Source organism: Bombus affinis, chromosome 5, assembly GCF_024516045.1.
Source record: "Bombus affinis isolate iyBomAffi1 chromosome 5, iyBomAffi1.2, whole genome shotgun sequence".
Lineage (NCBI taxonomy): Eukaryota > Metazoa > Arthropoda > Insecta > Hymenoptera > Apidae > Bombus > Bombus affinis.
The window spans coordinates 17,169,962-17,187,562 of NC_066348.1; the positions used below are offsets into that span (position 1 = coordinate 17,169,962).

The 17,601-nt window shown below is 50.6% G+C and overlaps 1 protein-coding gene across 24 annotated transcripts in view; it reads right to left on the reverse strand.

The window, feature by feature from the left end:
- The window catches only part of LOC126916767 (voltage-dependent calcium channel type A subunit alpha-1), a 99,281-nt gene that overhangs the window by 46,486 nt on the left and 35,194 nt on the right, over positions 1-17,601 (reverse strand). Inside the window, exons 1-2 of one of the 24 annotated variants that reach the window (XM_050722897.1) lie at positions 10,333-12,206; positions 10,122-10,215 (exon numbers count right to left, since the gene is read on the reverse strand). The exons of 20 other annotated variants lie outside the window; for them this stretch is intronic. The gene's annotated coding sequence lies outside the window, so the exon portion shown is untranslated. Of the gene's footprint in view, positions 1-6,732; positions 6,991-10,121; positions 10,254-10,332; positions 12,207-17,601 lie in introns of those variants that run through there. 3 more of the 24 variants (XM_050722896.1, XM_050722898.1, XM_050722899.1) reach the window with 3 other exon arrangements.

Sequence of the window (17,601 nt, forward strand, 5' to 3'; positions counted from 1 at the left end):
CCTTGACTCGCAACTTTGCTATGTCGCGAAGGATACTATACTTGCTCTATCGATAGTGTGCCAGGTGTTATCGATTCTTTTAACGAGGATATAGAAATCACCGGTTGCGCGCGGTCTCTCGTATTTTTACAGATTTTATTCAACGGACGACTCTGACTGTCGCGCGACTTCGCTACCGTCACTGAAAAGGTAGTTGCGAGCTTCGACGTAGTAGCGACGAATACGTTGCTACTTTGCGGTAGCCTGAAGATTACTCGACTACTCGGCGATGAAGTTCGCCATATTTCGCGAATCGTTCGCGAAGAACGTGCATCGACTACCCCGATGCAAATACAGGGACAGATCGATGACGCTATTACGACTGCCTCGTGACGACGTCGTTAGGTCCGATTCAAAAACGTTAATCGTACGAGAGAATTCGCGCGAAATAGAAAGCTCGACCAAATCTCGAAATCAGGCAACTTTGTCGATAGCGATCCTTCCAAAATACGGTTACCGGGCAAAGCCAGATTTTATCAAAATTTGCGCTCCAGTGGAGAAAAAGGGAAGAGACGGAGAGATAATAGAGCGCAATTGAAATACCCACGGTCTAATGCGGACGAGCCTGATACGAAGCTGAGGCACCATAAATAGCGCTAATAGCATTGTCTGCGCGTTAAACCCGTGTAAACGCAGGCGGACGTCGGTGAGAAACGGGTGTCGGATAGCGAGAGAAGGCCAGCGTTAAAGAGCCACCTAGCCATAATAACCGCCTACATAGCCCGGTAAAATTACCTTTCGGTCTATTTGCCCCCAGAAACCGGGGTTACGTCAGCTGTACACGTGTGCGACGAATACGTGTATCCGTTTCGTTTCGACAGTTCCCCTCCGTTCCCCTAACGCGCCCTTGCCCTGCTGCTACCACCACCCCCGACGAATTGTTCTGCGATCGCGCGTTATGTCACTGCGTACGTTTACGTGCACCTCGTGTGCCTCGTGTGCGAGTACGTCGATCTACGTGCACTGCCTAATCACAGCCGCATCCCCTCGACTTCTCTACCTTCCTCTCGACTCTTGTCACATATCTACGACATACATCACTCTCGTATTAACCTGACGATGTTATTAATTGCAATGAAAATTTGCCGCTCGTCCGATAGAATCGAAATTTCGAAAATTTCGGACGACCGTGATAAATTATCGACGATGATCCTGCCGTTGTTATCGAGTACGTGGGAAAAATGTCATGTTCGTGGGAAAAGACGAAATTTCGAGTAGCAAACGGATATTAAATATTCGCAGATAAATCGTCGATCGCGAAGAAACAATTTTTTATCGAAGAAGCGTAGAGCGTAGGCAACGAGCGTTTGCAAAAGTGCTAGTAATATGCAAATTTAATTGACCACGGTAGCGAAGAAAGCGGATACACGAGTTCGTTTTAACGCGTTTATTCGTCGTCGCTGCTATAAACGCATCGTCTGCGTCTAAACGCATGCGTTTTAGAGCAGCCCGTCGGTCAGCAACGATTACACCGAGTACTCTAGCTCCGCTGCGATGCGTCGATCGAAAACGCGAATCGCGTTCCGACTACAGCCGCCGTTTCAAACGATCAAATTTTCCTCGAGATTTTCCAAACTTGCGACAGCCACGTCCCGAAGATAAACTTCTGCTCGCAATCGTGAAGGACGCTCGAGAGAAACCGTTACGCTTCGATATCGAATTACAGACTTTCGGAGGCAGTTTCTTACGACGAATTAGACGTTAGATCGTCCCATGGAATATTCGATTGTTCTTCAAACGTACTTTCGTAGATCGAAAGCTACGAACGAGTACAACGAAAAATCGAACGTTTATTTTCACCGAATGTTTTAACAAATTGAACATATACTTTGAAATGATGCCAGTTGATTTACGCGCGAAAGATCGATATCGTTGCGGTAATTTACGACCGGTTAACTGACGTTGCATAGTGGAATGCTATAAATCATATAAAATCGAATGTCGCAGCCGATGATATCGAGTCGAAAAACGATTTCCGAGGCGAAAAACGTCGAAACGCAAAACAGCCCTGGCAAGCCCAGGGCAAACGCGCGAAAGAGGCGCGATCGCTGGCCCTGCAAATATTTGCCTAACTCCCGAACGCGAAGAAATCCGTCGCGTAAACTTATAAACGATCGAGAAACTGTCGATCGAAACTGTTCTCTGCTCGACGTGTGCGAGTCAATCCGATCAGATGGCAGAATTAATTAGATTTGCGCGACACGAAAATTCGTAGGGAGGACGATCTGTCGATCGTTCGCGGTCGCCGACAGTTTGCTGATTCAACGACGAGCAACGGCGATGGAAAAAAAGTGAATGAGAATGTGAAAGAAGGACGAGCGAACGTTTGGAAGGGGAAGAGGGTTCCTGGCAGGGTTGTCTCCAGATTGGCGAGTGCTCGAGCACCGGTCACGACCGAGGATAAAGCTGTATAACTATGTGGCTCGTAACGTCGAGACGAAAGGGGACGGCTATAAACGAGCGAGATCGTCTGGCGCCTGAGAACGTCTCGAAACGCTGCTGCGAGACGCGCATCTATGATTTTAACTCTTTCGGACGAACAGCGACCGAGAAAGAGGAATCGAGAGAAAGAGAAGGGAAGGGGATGGAACAACGTCATGGCCAGACGTCTGACTCGTCCCACGCCCACGCTCCTCGCCACACACGCCATTTCCGAAGAAGTTGCACCAACCAGTGCGGATACGTTTCGTTTTAGCGCTCCAGAGAGAATCAGCCGCTGCTTCGTCTTCCCTCGATTCCTCGGTTAGCGCGGACATTCGTAAAATCGCCCGTTCTTCCAGTATCTTTAAACGCGATTTGATCACTCGACGATACGTATGGACCTATCAAAGACGAACCATTTCGATACCTATGTATCTAGGACCTGAGTGACCTATTTTCGTGCAACGAAGCCGAACGTTGGCGAGACGTTGCCGTTCGATTCCTATCGAGTAGGACACGTAACCAAAGACAGGCATTACAGAGGTAACGTTGCTGGCTACCTCTCGAAATTTCCTCCTACGCGTATCGTGGCGGTCGGCGGGAAACGCGCGTGGCAGCTCGAGGATTGCGAAATCCTACGTGACTCGCAGCGGAGGAGCAAGGAAGAAAGAGGCGGGAGGAAGAAGGTGGCGGGAGGTCGAAGGAAGGTTTCGTGAATCGGAAAATAAAGCACGAGGCGGCAACGGTCGTTCCACGTATTCGAATGGATGATTTGGTGACTGACGCGAGTGAATGAGCGAAACACGCGACCGTGAAAGAACCGTTCCAAGAAGCTCGTATTCATTGATAAGGGGAACCGATTAACCGACCGTTCACTGTTCGCCGAAGGATGCTAATTAGAATATGCAAATTCGGGTACACGTATAATTCCTAGAAATTTCTGCGACTAAAACAATTTTTGCCGAGTCAATGGATGCGATAACGCGACGTACTCGTGGAAATTCCGCGCAATATCTCGACGTGCAAACGATTACGAGTTTGTTTTCACAGCGATAAAGTTGGAAAATCGAATTTAGATTTCCCGGGAAGTTGACGCGCGTCGAACAACTAGTCCGATGATTTGCTGTACCGCTTCTCCCCTTCGAAGTTGACCGGCTGACCTACCGATCTATTTCAAATATCTTCAACTAAAATTTTATATATACTAGAGACGCGTAACCGGAGAATATTCGATATCAACCCGACAGACGTTGCCACTTTTTTTCCCGCTTTTTATTAAAATTACGCGACGTTCGGCTTGTCGGAACGTTATCGTTGCGTTGTAAATCTCGTCAATCGCAACGAGAAAAGCTGTAAATGATAATCTCCGCCAAGGTTTGAATATTCCAACGAGCCATTAAAGAAACTACGATGGCAAAGTTGGTACTTACGGTAGCGCGTGTGCCAAACTCGTTTCCGTAGCTGTTCTCGCTAGTCTGACCACGCACGTACTTGTACTACTTAAAAGATCGGACGTGCCAAGCGCTGCCCTTTCTACCGCGCCTTCCAAACGTCTAGCTTCTCGTACCGCTTTTGGCAGGACGCGTCTGGCTCCGAATCGATCTCTTTCTACTCGATCGCAACGCATTTTCGACCAAAGATTTTACTTCGATCCCGAGACAAATTCCAACGTTTCGACCGCGTCGATTCGCATTGTCGTTACGCGATGAATTCTAGAAAACGCCGGGGAATGCAACTCGAATAAATAGATGGCGAGGCCATTCGATGTAGACAACGGGATCCTTGAACTATAACATTCTAGCACGAATGATACGACTCTCGGCCTTCGATGAATCGCGATTCGTCTAATTGAAAGCGCGGCTAGTCGGCTTCGCCGAACCGAAAGCGAATCGTTGTCGGACGCGGGAACGCGACGCGTGCCGTCCACGTTCCACGAAACCAGACGCGTCGCTGGAACGCTGAATCGCGCTTTTCAAATCCTTGAACTATGACGTTATAACACCGACGTAACTTAAACGATTATTTAGATCGTTGAGATAGCGTGCGGGTGAGAGAGGAGGAAGAGTCGACACAGTTTTTTACATTAGCGTTCCTACTTTTCCAATACGACACACGATAAATTACCGCTGTTCAAACTTTCCACCGCGCTCGTAGCGCGGCATCAATTACGTTTCTTTCGCGGCGAAGCGCTTTACAAATTCCATCGGAAAGATTTCTTCGGTGCTCGTCTGTTACCCCGTTAATCCGTTCGTAGAGCAACCTCTTCCGGATGGATAAGCGCGGGGACGAAGAATTCTTAAGAACAAAATCGGCAAAACCCGCTTCTACATCTGCCCCAACAACGTATTTGTATCGTAGAACGCGAAGCTCGTTTCCTTACGCTGCCCAAGGTTTATAAATCAGGGATGTCGCCCTTGTCAATAGTAAGGTCAACCGGGGCGACTCGGTGTCTCCAGCTTTTGCCAAGTGGTACGAGAAAAGATAGAAGAAGAGAGCCAAGAGGAGGGCACGGAGGATCGAGAGGCGTGGGGGGGGGGGGGGAGTGGTAGAGAGTTGGACGATCCGGAATACAGCCGAAGTCGACGTATGCGCAGTATATGTACGCATACACGCAAACACGCGATAATATACGCATTCGCTGGCAGGATTCTCTTTCGCCTACGCCACGAGGTCACCAAGCATTCGAGCGCCATTGGTCATCGGCAGAGGGGAAGCGAGAACCCGCGTCCTTCGCCACGCAACGTGCCTTACGTATGTCAGCTTGCCCCTTTTGTCGCTGGAATTTCAACTCTCCACATCTCGCACGATATTCCAGGAAATAAGAAGGTGGAAACGTGGACGAATGCCGGTCGAGGTTGCCACGTTTCGCCTAACTTTCTTCGATCTACGATTCTTCTATTTATGGAAAGGACCTTTGACTTTGTCGAATTCGCAAACCAACGAGTTCGAAAGACACGGGTAGCAGTTGCGCGGAAAATGTTGACAGCCACGCGTCACTCGTGGACGATACCGCCGCTTTCACCCTCGCCTCTTTCCTGAAACGTTCTCCGGCGCCCGATCCGATGAAACTAACCTCGAGGTTCTTTATCCGGTGATAATAAAAACACTGCACGCGATGTCTACGTACGTGTATGCCCGACGCCCATTGTATCCAACGAAACTACGATGGCAATTAGGTTAAACGAACGAAGCGGATCTAACCGTGAGTATTAAACGCACGCGCGCGCGATATCATCGTGGATGTAAAAGGCATCCCTACGGTGGCATAGTCGACCCCAGGGAATATGCGAGCTTTATTATGTACGAAGGACGTGTATGTGCGAACTAGCCTGCTATAGTCGAAACGTGTGCACGCACACTACGCGTTCACCGTTGACCTGGTGCACAAAGAAACTTTCGCGATATCGATCTAGCCGATCACCGGTACAGGGCGGAACCGAAAGCTTCGTGCCGGCTTTCGAATTATTAAATATGTCGTTAGGAGTCGTACGGCTCTCTGTTCTTTCGCGTGTCTAAAAACGTTGGCGATCGCGCAACTCGTGAAAGCGTATTTGCCCATTTACAGGAATCGCTTTGAAAAGTTCGATGAAATTCGAGCGTAATCTCCGTTCGTTTGAAATGCAAAACGAGATCGGATTTTACGGAGCACGGTTCGTTTCGATAGCAGACCGATCCGTTGCCAAAGTTTCCCGAATTCTAGCCGAGCAATCGTTTAGTTTCGTGGTAGAATCGCCAGCGTAATCGTCGGTGTACATACGCGGGCCAACGGACTGGTTCCTCCGAACGCGAAACACGCCGCGACCGATCTACGTCGCTGTCACCGACAGCGACTCGCGTAATTACTCTCGCGATACTACGATCGAGATGGAGTTTATTTCCTCCGTCGTTGGATAGTTTCGACGAATAAATCTTCGCTCGACCAAAGCAACTTGCAAAATGGAATCGCGGCGCCTGATAACCAGCAACTTTCTGCGAGCTTCGCGTCAAACGGTCGATCAAAGTGGCGAAAGAGCGAAAGAAGGAAAAAATAGACGCGGGGAAGAGAGAAGAGCGTGCGTTTGAGAGAATAAAACCGTTCGGAAGAAAAACCTGTCGAAGATACACAGGCGAGCTTAATCCCGTTGTAGGCAAACCCCGAGGATAAAAGCCACGTCGTTGGGTGGGAATCGAGATTCTTTTGGGAAGAATAGTCTCGCGTCTGCCGAGAAAATACACGGAAAGGTGGATACCTGGCAGCAAGTAACTATATATCTATCGATCGTTCATTCATACCGCCCTTTCGGCCCCTCCTCGGCCGCTCGAGCGATCCTCTTCCACCCCCGTCGCGCGTCCTCTTCCTTCGTCCATGACTCCTCCAGCGTCGTCGTACTCCCCGTTTTACGGGCGTCAGAGCCAGTCCTACCAACTGCGAATCCAAGCCTGGCCGCTCTCACACGTGCCGCGCACCAACTGCCTTAGCCATTCTTGCCAACCTCCGTGCCAGCTAGCTCGGCCCATCTCACCAAAGCAATCAGCCTCGACAATCGGCCTGATACGAGTCGACGTAACGCTTTCCTAGAAATTTCGACCCAATTTCGCGGCTTTTTACGATCCGAGACGTTGGCGACGAGGGGGCGAGAGAGCGTTCCGCCACAGGGGCTGTCCTCCTTCGCCCTTCCAAAACGTCCGATGCAATTTTTGGATCGTCAGTTAGGCACGAGCTTTCTTCCTCGAGATCGTCGAGACTCTCCTCTCGCCTACATAAGAAATTTTCGCCTCTCTCTCTCTCACACACACACACACACACACACTCTTTGGCAACGACTAGGTTAGCGGAAACAATTCCAACGAGAAACACAAGGAATCGAGAATCTCTCGAGTCCAAGTTCATAAAAATTCACCGCCGACGAAACAATGCGACGACTTACGTGACACGAACGGAAAAGCGATTCGCTTTTTCGCGCTATTCGCCGGTATTATCTTGGAAATAGTCACGCTCGAACGTGTCCATTAGATCGATCGAATCGAGATTGGATGCACGGGGGACGCGATTAACCGAACGAACGACAAAACGACCGGCCGGCACGCTTCGAGCCATTATTTAATTGACAGTTACGTAACGCCGGCTTTTACGTGACAAACCAGCCTTACGGATCTCTAATAAATTAACGTCCAGTCGGACACTCGAACCGGGATCTTCGACCTCCTTTCGCAATCCTCGACACAACCTTTCAGAAAGGATATTACGTTCCCCGTATCTATGCGCTGTACGTTATACGAGCGTGGAAATTTTGATCGCACGCAAATTATCCTGGCGTTTGACGGTTTACTCGTTGCTCGGATGCAGCGAGTTTTCACTTTTAGGTATTCCACGAAGCCCAAACATCGCGCGTGTAGTTTTCCAACTTCAATTGCTTCGAGCGCTATCTTCGACATTCTCATCGCCTTAACGACAATTCGTGCGATTCCCCTTCCCCGTTCGTTTCGCCAAATATCAGGGCAGGAGTTTCATCTTAGAAAGCGCACTATTTAAAGTCGACGATCGAGTCAAAGATAGAGGCGACACGTCGAAAACAGTTTGGATTCGGGTCGTCGACCTTTATTTTCAGGTATTTTCGATGGAGACGCGTAAAAATTCGAGACAGTTCCAGGAGCCGGTTAGCCCGAGCATTTCAGAGACGAAGCTCGATCGGTCGCGTGGCTACGAACGCTTGCGATTGCTCGACCTTTTAACGAAAACGATAAATCGCTCCGTATAAAATAAATTGCCAAATTACGACCTTTACGTATTCGCAAGTGGCGAGCGCACGAAAGAAAAATGACGCGGTGCAGGATGAACGTCGCTACTCGTTTCTAATTAGTCTTGTTCTCTCGCCGATTATTTAACACGGTCGATTATGCGACGCGGACACCTGCCGTACGTACTCCGTGTTATACGATTTCGTGGGTAAAACGCCGCTGATAAAAGTAGGATTTCCGTTCGACGAAAATCGAAGAACGCTACCGTCTGACCAGAGATTTCCACCGCAGCCAAGTATTCTTTGTAGGCAATGGAATTCATAGGCTTGAAAGCCTAATAGTTCGGCAGTTAATTTTCTTGGTCGATCGTGACTCTAAAAGTCGATACACTCGTGTTTACAGATATTTTCTAATAGTAGCACGGGACTCTAGGTATTTCGTTACCGGGAACCGTTGGCCGTTTAAACACGCGTCCTTACGACCTCGTAACATGGCAAAAACTTTGAATCATTTTTCGCCGAATTACGGTAACGTCGCTGCGACCGACCGTGCAACCAGATTCTGCCTTTAAACGGAACAAATATTACGATACGCGTTGCTTATCTCTCCTTTCGTTGCCTATCCTCGCAGACGCTATTAATTTGAAAATACTTGTTCAACTTTTTTTTTCCAGCGAGTCGCGCAACCGTAACACCGAACAACGTTAAAGCAATTATTCACGGAGAAGTTAGGTTCAAAGGTTCGATCCATTAAGCGACGCATCAGAATTTAATCGATACGATTAAAGGGCAAAAAGAGGACAGCCTGTGCGTAGGCGTGAGCGTAGGTCTGTCGCAGAAACTCGAGGATTCCTCCCTCCTTCGGGAAATACGATCGCTTCTTTGACGGATGCTTAACGAAGGAAGGTAGCAAAGAGAGATAGAGAGAGAGAGAGAGAGGAAGAAGGAGACGAACGACAGACGCAATAACATTGACGAGGATGAGCGTTCGCGACTTCTGCGTAGCGATCGTGGCGTTCCCTTTAACTGGTCGGCTACGTTGCATTCGTGGACACGAACAGACAGCACTGGCTGATAAGCGACGCGATGAAAGCTCGATAAGAACGGTGGGATAAACGGGGCCAACGCGATACGACAGACAGAGACGGAGAAACGACTCATCGATGTATCGTGACACGTCGTTCGCCGGTAATTTTTTTTTTTTTTTCTTCCGATCCATCGAACGAGCACCGAATCGATGGACAGAATTTTTCAAAGAATCGGAATAGAATCGATCTCGGACGTTCGTTTCCCTTTGGTTCGAATCTTTCGTACGAACGAACGAACGAACGAGATACTCGAAGGTAGAGGTAAGGTAAGCCGGCGTTCTTGAAATGTTTATACGTCGAACGGATAAGGGCCGATTGATCCCCGCCGTGCTACGCTGTCTCGTAAAGAGGTCAAACGGGAAACAGCACCGCATTCGATGCTTCGAATCGTTGACTCGAGTTCCGAAAACTTGGCGACGCGCAACGGATCTCTCGAGTTGATACGGCGATGGACAAAGCGATTCGTTTCGTGCGGATCGAGCGGAGTGAAGCGTGGAAAAGCTTCTCGACGGAACGCGACGAGTCGGTACACGCTGGTGCGGTAAAACGAACACACCGGTAGTCCGACTCGAACGTGGAGTACGAGCAAACGGCTGCATCCAGAAGGTTTGTCGACGTTGAATAAGATAAATAGAAAGAAAGGGAAACGAACGGTGTCGAAGGTGATGTACCGACAACGACAGATCATAACGTAAGACGGAAGGATTTGTAATCGCGTAACGACGACGAACGTTGGTCGACAACGTTCGAGCGACAGAGAAGGGAAGAGCGTTGCAGACGACGGAGAATGATTTGGCAACGAATTCGCTAGGGCGAAGAATCGGAACGAGAGCCGTCCCGGTTTCGCTGAACTCACCTCTAGAGGGAGGCAGGGGCTGGTTGCGGCCATGTTCCTACATGCGTTCGAGCCTCTGCCCTGCTGGCGATTCCCTCTTCGTGCTGAGGCACCACTTTAAGAAACCACACTACACTCGACGAAAGGTTTCGTCTGCACGACGAACACAGAGTAGCCCTTGCCAGTAAAAACGAACAGAAAGAAACGGAAACGGAAAAAAATCACCACGTACCACTTTTTCTCTTCGATATCCTTTTTCGTTTCTTCGTTTCTTCGTTTCTTCGTATGGTCGGTGGTCGAACCGTCGACGTACGCGCGTCGTTCCGATCGTTTCTTCTTCCTGTTGACCGCTCGTTCGCGCAAATACGATCGCTCGCAGAGACTCAGAGAAACTGGAGAGAGGGAGAGAGAGAAGAGAAGGGGGGATGTGCCTCTTCCTCTCTCCTAAGCTCTAAACTCCGTGGATCTCGACGACGAGACAAGCGAAACCAACCACTACCTTCCTTTTCTTCTTCCTCGTCTTCCTCCAGCACCTCTCTTCCTCTCCTTCTTCCTCCTCGTCGCCGATGTCGTCGCCTTTCCTCCCTTTCGAGTCTCCCTCCCCTCCTCCCGTGCGACAACACACAAGAACGCACTCTCGATCGGTCTCGCAACGAGGTCGATTCCTTCTTTCTCTCCTCGGCTCCTGCTTCCGTTCTCGATCCCGATCTCGATCCCGGTCCCGATCCCGAACTCGCACCCACACCCGCACCCGCGCTTCTTGCACTCGTACTCGCACTCGCACCTGTTCCTCTTCCACCGCCACTTCCTCCTCCTCCAGCTCCTCCTCCGCCTCCTCGTTCGCGTCCACGTCCTCCTTGGAAGCGGTCGCTGCTTCCGATCCTGCCGTTCCTGTCCTCCTCCTCCTTCTCCTCCTCCTCCTCCTCGTACTTTCTCCTCGTCTGTCGATTCTCGTCCTCGTCCTCGTCCTCGTTCTCGTCCTCGTCTTCGTCACCGCCGCCGTCAACCGCCACTGTACCACGTTCTGGTACGCATAACAAACGCACTCGCGTCCCTCAGCGTCCCCGAGGGCGACCGAGCGGCGACCACGAAAACCCCTTCACCGACACTCGCACACTTTCTCTCCCTCTCCTCGTCGCGCGATCACTCGCCCGTTCTCTTCTTTCCACCGTATTCGATCCGATTCACGCTGCTTCGCGTCCACGCGTCCACCTCCGGGTCCACGTTCACGTTCGCGTCCGCGTCCGCGTCGTCTCCGTGTCCTCCTTCCTACGATCCCTATCCCGATCCCTATCCCGATCCCGATCCCTATTCCGATCCCGATCCCGATCCCGATCCCGATCCCGATCCCGATCCCGATCCTTCCGCCTGCTGCTGCTCCCCCGCGTTTCCCAACTTACGAAACAAACTACGCTCTCTTCGTATTTCGTGCTCGCGCCCTCTCGTCTCTCGTCCTCGTCCTCGTCGGCGCGCCGCGAGCGCTTTTCAAGGCCCGTGGTCGCGGATCATCGGCGATGCGCGCGATCCCAAAGTCCAACCGAGCCAAAGGGAGGATTCCGAACGAACTTTCCGAGGGAATCGAATGGTCCTTCTCTCTGCTCCTTTCCCCTTTCTCTCTTGTCCGTTTCACTCGGCCGGAAGTTCACGCACTACCTACGTTCCCCGAGCGTCGGAGCTCGTGGCCACAGCGGGACGGTCGCTCGACTACGTTCTCTCGCACTTCCACCACCACCTACACACGCCTTCTCCGTCCCTTTTCGCTCTACCTGCCTTCTCTCTCCCGCTCTCTTTCTCCTTCGCTGCCACCACTACCGACCGTTCGCGCCCCCTTTCTCTCGCTCGCTCTCTTCTTCTTCCTCTCCCTCGATATCCTTCCCTCTTGCTTCCCTCTCGGCTACGCGGCTCTTCGTCCTCCTCCGCGAATTCACCCTCTCGCTTCTTCTCTGTTCGCCTCCTTCCTCCTTGCCGCGCTTCGTCCTCCTCTCTTCGACCGATTTTCGCGCCGCTTCTTCGTTGCTCTCTAGCCTCGTGGCCTCGCGAGCTTCTCTCCTCGTCCGCCTCGAAATTCCGCGGTTCAGCGTTTCCGTTCCTCTGTCCGCTACTTTCCACCTCCCTCTCCTCTCTCATTCTCTCATTCTCTCATTTTCTCATTCTCTCTTTCTCTCGCGATTTTTCCCCCCTCCTCTATATATCCGTCTCTCTTTCCCTCTCTGTCTTTGGCGCGCGCGCGCGCGCGCTCTCCTCTTTCACTCCCGTCCCTTCCCAGAACCGAGTTGTTACCCTCTCTTTCCAATCGACGAGTTCGCTCTCGTTCGCCACGTTGCTTTATCCTCGTCTCTCCTCGCCTTTCGCCCTCAAGTGGGGAGGAACAGGTGCGTATCGCCATCCACGAGGCACCCTCCGAAACGTTTCATTTGAAATTTCACAGGAATTTTAAAGCACGCGTCGATGTCGTTCTTTCGCGTGCGCGTCTTTCCAGCCAGTTTACATATCGGTTTACTATGTAACCGGCGTTCTTCCACATTGTTTACGTTGTTTTGAATTATGATCGTTGCTCGGTAGATTCCAACGTCCTGTCGATACGTAACGAGCATACTTTTTCTATTATTGTCGTCGCAGAGTTCGACCGTGTCGTAAACTAAGCAGCGTGCAAAGTTTGTAAACTAGTTCTTGCTTATAGTTCCCGCGCAACGTGTTCGACGCTTATTAGTCCGTTGGAAACACGTGCCGTTTACGTCACGCGTTACGCTCGAACCGCTTGAATTCGAACGACTCTCCAAAGCCCCGATACGGTTTCTTGTAAGAAAGATGGCCTTTTTGTACGACTTTTCCATTTACCAAGACAGCAAATTTTTGAAATAGCCGACTCGAGCAAGACGACTAATCGAAGAAGAATGTTCGGTGGTGACTCATTTTCGAAAGCAATGGACGCGTAAGAAAAGACGTTTGGCTGTTCTTGCGATCAGGTGTTAGAACGCACGGCTGGATCGCCGGTGTGCGTAAGAATTCGTGACCGTAAGTGAGCTTTCGCTCTCGTAGGTGTACGTCGAACCGATACTGCCGGCACCGTCAACAGACATGCGCCACTGCGCTTGCAAACGCAGGGAAGGGAGACGAGCTTTCGGGGTGCATGAACGTTCCATGCAATCCCGGCGCCCCGTCCACCCTTTCCGCCTGTCGAATAATTCATAGAAAACCATCTTTGCCAATACCGGTAATCGTGATTCGCATTTGGCGCCTCAAGATCACGGAGCACCGTCCCACAATGATTATTTAACATGCCGTCGGCTACGAGGAAAACATCAGCTGCTTCGACTGATTCAACGATCCCATAGCGCCAATATCGTTAATTGCCCTTGCGAACGAAATCAGGTAACGAACGGACGGTTGCTAAAAGAAACCTCCTCTCCCGTTTCTCGATCAACCGACTCGTCTCCTTCACTATACCATTTCCTTCGGAGACTCGTTGGTCGCGTGTAACGCGTTCTACGGGTATATAAGTTTCGTGCGAAACAGGTTATATACTCGCGACCACTCGAAATCGCGTATATTCTTTTAGTCGGTTCTGATCGATCAAGGTTCTCGGTGCGCCATATATCGGGTTATCTATCGGATACAAAGTAGCTTCCGGCCGGTGGCCGAAATCGAACCGGATTACCAACGCGGCGCGAGAACGAACGCAATCAACGGCTCATCGATGAATCTCGGAACGCCGTAAAGTCCTTATTTTCCGATAAACGGTCGGTCGTCCATCGTCCACGTAATCTCGGACGGACAGAGTCGACAGGTCTTTAGGCGGAAGAAACAAACGCACGGCTTGGATGCTCGCTGGAGTGCGTGTGCCTCTGTGTGTGCTCGTTTATTTAGGGGGAGAGAAAAAAAAGCAAGAGAAAAGAAAAAGAAAGTCATAGCGTCGCGATGCGATGCGCTCGGATGGCTGCGCCGTTTCGCGCGATTCCACGGTATAAAGGATTCGGCTTTAAATCCGCGAGACTGTATGGAAGCTAGGGTACAGCGGTAGCGGCGGGGAGGGAGAGGAAGCGAGAAAGAGGAAGTAAAAGAGAGACGGGTTCGTAGGAAGGAACGAGAGAGGGTTAGCGGTCGAGGGATAGCGAAGCTGAAGGGTGCAGGGGCAGGCAGAGTTCTGGGTTTCTGGGTTCGCTCCGCTACGAAGTTCGGAAAGGCTGCTCTGTACGACGAATGTGGAACAGTAGGTCAGCGCACTCCGTGACCCCCGCCGCGGCCTACCCCTCTTCGGTGCATACACCCTGATGCGATACGTACGACCCTCCGATTCTCCCGCTGCTTCCCTTCCCTCCCCCGTTTCTCTCTTCCTTTCTTTCTCCCTTCCATCTACTCGACGATTTTCTCCTGCTTGCGCGCGTTCGTTCGCTCTCACCCTCCCTCCCTCTCGCCCTCGCCGATCCTCTCCTCCTCCCGTTTCCGTTTCCTCCTTCCTTTTGACCGATCGCGTTACCTTACGCTACGTTACTAGCTATGTACGTTCCGTGCGAACGCATAGTGTTGGACCGTTCGCGCGGTACGTTCCACGAGATTAGCGAGTCGTCCTTTTCGATTCCTCGAACGAACCTCGAGAGGATAACCGACTCTCGTAACGCGTCTCAAAGATTCGACCACCGCGACCGATAAGCGGCGCCAGATCGAACCGGAGTTTGTCGTCGTCTCCGTTTCTCGTTCGAATGCAGGTGATCGTCCCGGTTATCGACTTGTACGCCTCTACTACTCCAAGCGTTTTCGGCTCTTGCGCATCGTTCGTCCGACGTTCAATTCCTGGCATTGATCGTTGTTTTATCATCTCGAACGAAAACGTTCGGCGATGTTACGCTAGCAGCGTAACTGCTAACTCGCTGGTCGCTTCGGCCGCCAGCGTACGAAACCGTGGATGCTCGTTCGTGCGTACCGTTTTGCAAAATTTGTACGATTTGACCGAGCCAAGTCGAGCCAGTCGACCACGCCGGCATACTCTTCTCTCGCCGCTTTTATTTGGGTCGTTTAGCAAACTATCGTTCGCGATACGCGCGACTTGCTCGCCGACCGAGACGATACTATCCGGTGCACGCGAACGCGAACGCGATAAAATCAATATGTCTGCTCCTCTCCTCTCTCTTTTGTTCCGCGCGCTTTATTATTTCTCTTTCCTCGTTCCTGGCCGAATTCGCGTCGCGACGCCATCGATTAAACTTGCCCAAGTTCGGCTACCGGTCGACTGCTAGATGGGGATCGATGCGCGACAGGTACTAAAAACCACCTGAATCTTTTCTCGTCCTCGCCCATTGCTCGTGGAATTCGAGAAACTCGCCTCGTTCCAACCAACATTTACGCGGACGATCGACCATTTACGATGCACGATCGGACTGCCATATTTTCGACACTGCGATGCTATCGTTCCTATCGTCTAGCGGTCGTCGAACGCGTATCCAAACGATCGTGTAAAATCCGTTCTGAAAATGAATTATTTAGACTCGGAGCGCGCGTGCCGAGTTGATCTACGGTGATGATTGGAAATTCGTGGAATTTGAACCGAAGCGGGTAAAACGCTCGCTAGGATATTCGATCGGATACACAGGCTTCGACTACGCCAGTGAAACGTTCGATCTTTGCTCTCGAGGAAAATGTATAATCCCTTCGAGTACATAGCCAGACGGATCGTCTACTCGGGACGCTCGTAACTTGGTCGTTCGCTGGCAGACCTCGGGCCGATTGCGGTTCCATCGTCGTATCGTCGGTGACGCGGCTCTACCAAGAAAAACGTAGCGCAACGATTCTGCAACGTCGTCGCTAACCTCGAAATAAATCTGTAATATAAAATACGACGCCCGTGGGTTTTCGGTGACGCATCGTAATCGCTTCTGCACTGCCCGCCCACGCAGTTCCGTCGCATGACATTCTCGTTCCAGAGATATTAGAACAGCCCATTAGATTTTCGCGGAAACACCGTCCTTGCAACGTATTGCTTCTAGGAATACGAAAGACCGATCGTCCATGCCAACTTGCCAGAAATCTCGCGTTTCTTCGTAAAACTAGCGGTTGTTCCAGAACCAACCAACGATCGTTCCTCGTATTTATGATTAACGATTAGCCGATCGAGAAGCACCGCGATTGATTCCACGTTGTTTCACCGATTGATTTTTCCTCCAATAACTTCCATTTTTGATTCGACGAAACGCTGGATATTAAGCCCGATAAATTGGCCATTTATAGGTTTTCCATTCGGATCTGTGACTGAAACCGATTCGACCGACGCTTCGATAGTTTAAAGCGGACGTTGATAAAAATTTGCGTAGAAGCAAATAAAACGACGTTGGTTACTTTTACGTTTCGCGAGCGTCCGATCGAAACTCGATCGACCGTCCGAAAGTTTTCAACGCGACAGCCGGTTCTACGTTCTATATACGTGCGAAAATGAAAGCCGACGCGTGGCAGATAGCGCGTCGAAGAAAACTCGTAGCATCTTCCACTGGCGGAAAGACATTTAGCGCGCGATCGCTTCGAAGAAACGCTTAATCGAATTTCTCGCGGCTTACGAGCGCGTAAAGTCCAAGAGGCTTAAAACGCCTCTTCTTCTCTTTCTGCCTATTCCCTGTCTTTCCAACGTACGTACGTGGCAAACTTTGCTCGTACAATTTTTACACGCGGCAATTTCTGTGCTCTATTTACTTGGCAGGAAGTCGTGCGCGACTATCTATTTGGGAGCAGATTTTCAGAGTCCATCGGACACGGAGAATCCACGGAGAACAGGTTCCGAAAGGGATAAAATACGATCGGCCGGCTGATTTACACGTTTTCAGCGTACACGTGACGTCAGTTGAACGACGATCGATGTTATCAGTGCCAGTGATATCTGAGGGAAACCGACGGACCGTCGTCGCTCATCGATCTGTTTTTCTGCCGTACGCTAAACGCGATATAAATACGTTCTATTTATAAGCGCAAAAACACTAGCGAAAAACGGACTTTGAACGAGAAGCCAAGAGAGTAACAAATTTCAAACTGCGTCAGACCCTGGATTCGTTCGAAAAATCTCGTTAAAACTGGTTTTCCATCTATTGCGCCGTACAGCGTTCTTCGAAACGTTTAGAAACCGACCCGTCTATGGATAATATCTACCTATCTATCTATATATATATATATAGAAAAATATAAAAAAATATGCGAATACGATTAAAGCGCAAGGCTCGAGTTACAAGGGAACGAGCGCGCCGAGATAAATTCAGCCTCGATGGTCACGGTATACGGGGTTTATAGGTTATGGGAGGGTCGTGACACGCACTCGACGCGGGCATGGGAGTTTTCATACGCAAAGGCTGCTAACAAGGGGAAACGGCGAAGCGAGCGACGGAGAGGGAGCGACGGGCTGAAATCTGGGTCGCCCTGCACCGCGTGTACCTCGAAAACTCGGTCAAGTTTTCTGCACCTGCAGGTCGAACGCCGGGACATTCGCCACGGTCTTCATCGCCGTACTTTTTCTAGTTGCGATATC